The following is a 6,028-nucleotide window of genomic DNA, read 5'->3' as shown; positions in this document are numbered from 1 at the left end:
TCATAACAAAAGTACTGCTAAGAGCCTGTTTTTAAATTCATAATAACTCATAATTATACAACTCTTTCCATAGCTAAGACTGCTTTTAAATCAAACTTTGACTTTTAGAATTATACAGCAATTACCGTAACGCATTGGAAAGTATATGTACACAGCCCCAAATTGTAATACAAGTATAGAATAAGCAGGTGGGTATCCTAGTCTTGTAGGATTGTGTTCTCTGGGTTTGTTTAAAAAGTGTGTATCTGTGTGTGATATCTCTGTCTCAAACTTGAAATAGTAGACACCTTTCCACCAAATTAATTGTAATCATGGACATTTTTATAAGTAACTGTAACTGTAGTTACTGGGGGAAATGTGTTTAATTACACATTTCTCCCAGTAAGTGATGGATTACAGTTACATTTATTTTATAATTAAATTATGTAATTTCGTTACATGTAACTATAACTCCTTACTCCTCAACACTGTGTGGGCGTAACCTGCAATAAACCCATGAGAGAGCCATTCCCTTTAAAAGCCAGGTGTGCTGCCCTCCACAACACACACTTCCCTCGTTCTCTGCTTCCTTGCATTCAGTCCATCCAACCACAGTGCACTGGTCTCCTGAAAACTCAGATGAAGCTGAAAAGAAGACTTAGGATATATTTAATGTGTTCAATAAAATATGAAAAGTTATTCGTGTCGGCATGAAAGGCTTCTAAAGTTGTTTCTTTGTATCTTTACAGGGATGTACACATCTCCCAAAAACATATTTTCACTGCATGCAAATGTGTCACCAAAGATCCCATAAGCTTAAACAGCACCATATGAGGCAAGCATCAGCAAAAAACACACTGATACAGAGCATTAAATGCAAACACAATTTATACTGATCAGCATATAAAGAGGGCAGACATATTTGTTCTTGGAAACTATTTGCATCTTTTTTTATTAGCCTTTGATATCAACGAATTTCTTTTGCGGTGGAGAATTGGGTTACCGTTACCTTTCAACATGACATCATCATGACTCACTGCTCTGCACACCTCATTCTCATCCACCAGTCCTGGCCAGGGTGCAGGCCAGACAGACCTGTGTGTGCGTGTCTCTATGTGGGGCCCATACATATTGAAACATGTAACACTTTACCGTCACAAACACCGTCACTTCAAAGACACGACTTGACTTGCAAATGCAGCTGAGTTGTCTGCTAACAGCCCAGCTCGCTGCGGAGAGGTCTCAACACTAAAAGGTCTGTATGCCAGCGACAGCTCCTACGCCGGTATGCCGGTCGCGACGTGGCCTTTTCCATCCCCGCTCCGCTCCACTGCTGCCACCCTCCTGCTACATCAGTGGTCTCTTGAGCGTTACATCCTATTTATGCGCTGCAGTCCTTTGTAATGCCGAGCGGACTCATTAGCGTGTCTGCTGGCAGACCTCAGCATGAAGCAGATCCTTGAATATGCAAATTACGCTGCTAATTGTGACCCAGGGAGTATTTCCCAGGGACATAGCTGGTAAACAAACACTGAAAGTCAGAAAAAGGCAGAGAGGAGAGAGAGGCACGTACCACCTACCTGAGGGAGTGGCGTCTGAAAGACAGAAAGATGCTCTTCCTCTGACAGGGGACTTATTGCTTTGAGCTCTGACTGAAAGGGATGCATGGTAAAGAAACTTCGGCTGGTTGCAAATGCTTACAGAGAATGTTGCCTCACATATAAATGTGAAAAGTTGCTGTGAACAGAGTAGCCTACAGAAGGATAAAACTCAAGACTTCCAAGGTCATAGGCCTACCAACTACACCACCTTCTTAATCATTTATCTTCCACAAAAGCGATTTTCTGTGAAGGAATTTATAACATTATTAAAAAATGAGCTTGATCGGACATTTTCAGCAGTAGGCCTAGCTGAAATGTAATCATGGGAAATGTGCAGCATTCTCTAGTCTGAACACAATATGTCACTGACCAGAGGCACCTGACAGCAGAAGATTCTTAACCAAGAGCTGTGCATCAGAAGATATGAGTTACCAGGTTAAAGGGAATGTGAACAGATCAATGGGGCAGTCCCACAGTAGTGCTCTTTCTAATGTTCATCCCGATGGCTGAGCTGGTCACCCTCTACATCACAGGAGGGTGACACCTGTATTGATTTCTGTATATTGTATTTTACTGGGATCATTTCATCATGCAGTCATTTATAGAAATGGATGATTGATGGAGGCATTTCTCCTGAGGATATTCATAGTTTGGATCTCATCTGTGTTTCTACAGACTGAGGACATTTATTTTTTACTCTGATAATATTTGGTTGTATTCATTTTTCTTGACCATGTCGTGAGCTGGTTTTCTTGTTTGGCAAAAGGGGCTGTGGAAACATGACATGGAACAATAACAGTTTTAAAGACTGCCTTGTAACCAACACTACACACATTATTCAGTGATAATCTAGTCTTAGTCTGTTGCTTTTGTGACACAGTTTGGGATTGTTGATGAATAATGAATATACAGTTGCAGTGTTACATAATGAAAATGCATGGCAAATGTACTGCAGCATAAACTGTTTATATTAGCACATGGCACACAGTATAAACAGTATTGAGGTAGAAATAGCTCCACCCTTTGATGATGCTTCAAGTCATACACAGAGTTTACAACAGCTTCTTGCTCATCTTTAAGTGGCTTTAAACAGACTGAGGAAAGCCATAGTTTGCGTAAGGTGTGCTGTGGTGGCACAAAGCTCCATTCCGCTCCTGTTGATCCAACTAAATCTCAGAGTTCACGACAGCTTTCAATTAATTACCTGCTGTGGAGAGGATAGGGGCAGGCTGGTGAAAATCCCGCCTGTTCTCCAACTCTACTAGTTCAGTTGGAAATGCTGACAGTTCCTGCATGACCTGAGCTCAGCCTGAGCTCTCCAAGACAAAATGTCCAAACTGATGTTCATATGGTGTTATTGATATGATGCTGGTGTTGATATTGAAACAAAACTTCAGATTATATATTTTTGAACACATCAAAGCCTGTTGTGCTTTTTGAAGCCCTCCTGTCATCACCGTGCACACTCCAGCCAGGTGGCTGTGGATAGCCTGCAGTTCTAATGAAATCTACATGACAGATGGGTCACTGGCCTCCTGGTCTAGTCCCTGTTTGTTATTATTGATCAGTTTACAATGTCTGTATGCTAGGTTGTGAAAGTCAATTTGTGTTATTGCCACAATAGGCCTACAATAATAGCAGAGTGAAAACAACAGAGCGTAGGCTGAATGAACTAGAATCATTATGTAGGCCTACTCATTTAAGCCGATATAGTTAAGATGATTTTATGGTCTTGGGCATACAGTGCTGCATACCTGCTTACAATACAAAACACATACAAGTTCAGCGCCCCATACCACATAAAAGACAACAGGAATCAGTACCTCAATCTCTAAGCAGAAAAACACATCCTTGATATTTCGCATAGCCTCAAACTACAATTAAATATTGCCCATTTCCTAATTGTGTTTCCCACTTACACCAGTGAATATCACTGTTCTTCACACAATTTTATTTGCACAGTCCCTTTTTCCCTAGATATTGGTATTGCACATTTCCTGATATTGCACATTTAATCATCCCAGGTATTGCACATTTCCCAAAAACTCATAGGACCCCCTATACTCAAAAATAAAATAAGATTTTAAGTTCATCACAAAGCCTTAGTCGATTATCAGTAGGCCTAGTGCAACCATACTTATAATGAAATAATTTCTCTACTTGTAGAAAGAATGTGTGGTACTTGTCATTCAAAGATGATATTAGTAGATATCGGTCTACTTTTTTGATTGTGCATTGTAAATGTAAAAGTGTTTAACAAGTGAACAAACAGGAGTTGGTTGGGTGATTGGATGGTTAATGCCTTAATGGGATCTGGTCCTCTACACCAGGGCTGCTGGTGAGGTGCTAGATGGGAGCTCTGCTCTGTCCTGGGCTCCCTTTGGGGCGTGCCGTGGGCGCAGTACCTTTCCCCTAGTGCTCAGACACTAGCCAATGTTGAAGGCTGACGTGTCCAGCCCCCTGGGTTGCAGATCACGAGGGCGAGGCTGTTACTGACTATAAGGCTAGTCTAATTCTCTCTCACTCTCTCTGTGTACATGTTTGAGATTGTGTATGAGTGTGTGAGAGGAATAGAAAGCAGGAAATATGCAAGGCTGTGTGTGAGGTCGAGACTGGTGTGCTGTCTCATGCATGCACCAAATAAATCTTCTCAATATTGTGCACTGCAGAGGAAAGGTGCTCTGTGATAGATACTGATATGCTGCATTGAGGATTGATGGATTACCCAGGAACTCTCGCACACAGCAAATCCATTTACAACATGTTTTTGTTGCCAGCAGTAACTCCAGCCGTCTTAACTTCTGACTTCTGACAGAAATGTTTAAAGAAACACGGTTGAAATTAAGCATTAGAAGTCTTCATGGAAGGACAAAGATAAATGTTCTTCCTGAGTCCTGAGTATTCTGAAGGTTAGCTTTAGGTTCGGGTGGCACAAAGTCATGTGCGTTGATGGATGCAGGAAAGCAGATATCCCAACCTGCAAAAAGCCACTTCAGGGAGGCACCCCCACACACACACACACACACACACACACAAATAAATAAATAAAAAATAAAATATATTAAAAAAAATATTTAGCCTTCTTATAGTGAAATAGTGATGAATAGCCTATGTTTGTTAATTAATTGTCTCTACTCAGCACACCAAAATAAGGAAGGCCTATAGTTAGAAATTGTGATAATAAAATATGTAGATTTTGGTAGTTTGGTCTTTATGTAGCCTTGGCAAATAGCCATCTAGTAGGCTAGTCAGGAATAATATGCACATGAAATGACACTTGTTAAACTCACCTCAGCATGTCTTTTGCAATCATTTAACCCGCCATGGGCAATTCTACAGTCACTGTTACAAACACTGCAGCATGCAAGACTATCGTTATTTTGAACTCTTGGGACAAGGGTAGGCCTACACTTTCGTATAGTCTGATGTGAAATGGTTCCTTTTTGCGGGGCACTCTGCCTCTGCCATGACGCTCCTGTTCCTATACTGAACTGAACATGAAACAGGCCAATCAGGATGCTCTCTGTCTTGAACAGCCACACACGCACTACCTCTCTCTCTCTCCATTCCCCGTCGTGTGCACGCTACACTCAGATGCACAGACGATTTGAAGTTTCGGTCTCGTGTGCGCGCTCTTGCTCGCTCGCTCTAGATTCCGGGAGATTTTATCAAAGATTGTTAAGGCGGAGCAAGATACTTCGTCGTAGTTCATGTCTATGGGCGCGAAATGGGGATCGAATCCTGTCTGCATAAAGAGGCGTGTCGATGACGTATTGACGAGCGTACATTGCAACCGGCCAACAGCAGCTGCATAAATAACCGGCGCACACCTGATATAAGGTTGATTTTCTCCAGACTGGAATGCTCAAAAATGCTAAAAATGTACCTGAAAGGTTCAGAAGGGTTTGAGGATCATGAAAACGTGCCCGAAATTCACATTCCTAACTATAGAACCAAGACCTTAGCATATGTGGTGAAATTCTGAGCTATGCCCATAGACTTCAATGGAGCAGTCGCTGCCTCTGCTCTGCATAAAGGGGGATTTTGACCCCCCCTCGTGCGATCCGGGTTCCCCGAAGTGGCTCCTGATGAAACATCTTGCTCCGCCTTAACAATCTTTGATTTTATCTAATTTGCGGGCATCAGGGAGCCGTTATCAATATGCGGGAGACTCCCGGAACTTCCGAAACGAAAAACAGGGTTTTTGAAAAATAGTTCTACAAATTTAAACTTGATTCCTCGATAAACAAGTTAAAATAGAACCATGTTTGTCTCTGGATCACAGATCATACACTTGCCTCTAAGTAGGCTACAAGCAGCAAAGACATCAAAGAAAATATCTTTAAGTTGAAGTGGGATCAGTACACAAAACTCATTCAGAAAAAAAGGACAACAAAGGCTTTACTTTCTTAAAAAGTTGGTTCCATTCTATGTTAACTGCAAAATGC

The sequence above is a fragment of the Alosa alosa genome, chromosome 1 (genome assembly GCF_017589495.1).
Source record: "Alosa alosa isolate M-15738 ecotype Scorff River chromosome 1, AALO_Geno_1.1, whole genome shotgun sequence".
Classification (NCBI taxonomy): domain Eukaryota; kingdom Metazoa; phylum Chordata; class Actinopteri; order Clupeiformes; family Clupeidae; genus Alosa; species Alosa alosa.
This window is presented reverse-complemented; position numbering follows the sequence as displayed.